The following is a 333-nucleotide window of genomic DNA, read 5'->3' on the forward strand; positions in this document are numbered from 1 at the left end:
CGGGGCCGCCCCTTGTGCCGCCGCAGGGCCCGCCCGCTCTCACCCGCCGGCACGCGGGCAAGGGCAGCGACCTGCGGCTACTGACACAGTGCCTGGCTTCCAAGAAGGTCGGAGCCAACCTCGGCCTCGTCCCACTAACGCAGCAGCAGCCCCTCTCTTTTATTTCCCTCTCAACTTGCCTCCCGTCGCTGCCACCTCTCAGTCATCTCTGAAAGTCAGCCAAGATTCACTGTACGAAGCTCTAATGCAATCCCTGGCTTCTCCCCAGTTTGGTCTTCAGGTGTCAGTCTCAAGAGTGTGTTTCTGCTCGGTGTCCAGAAGAGTTCTGGTTAT

The sequence above is a fragment of the Alligator sinensis genome, unplaced genomic scaffold, assembly GCF_000455745.1.
Source record: "Alligator sinensis unplaced genomic scaffold, ASM45574v1 scaffold84_2, whole genome shotgun sequence".
NCBI classification, from domain to species: domain Eukaryota; kingdom Metazoa; phylum Chordata; order Crocodylia; family Alligatoridae; genus Alligator; species Alligator sinensis.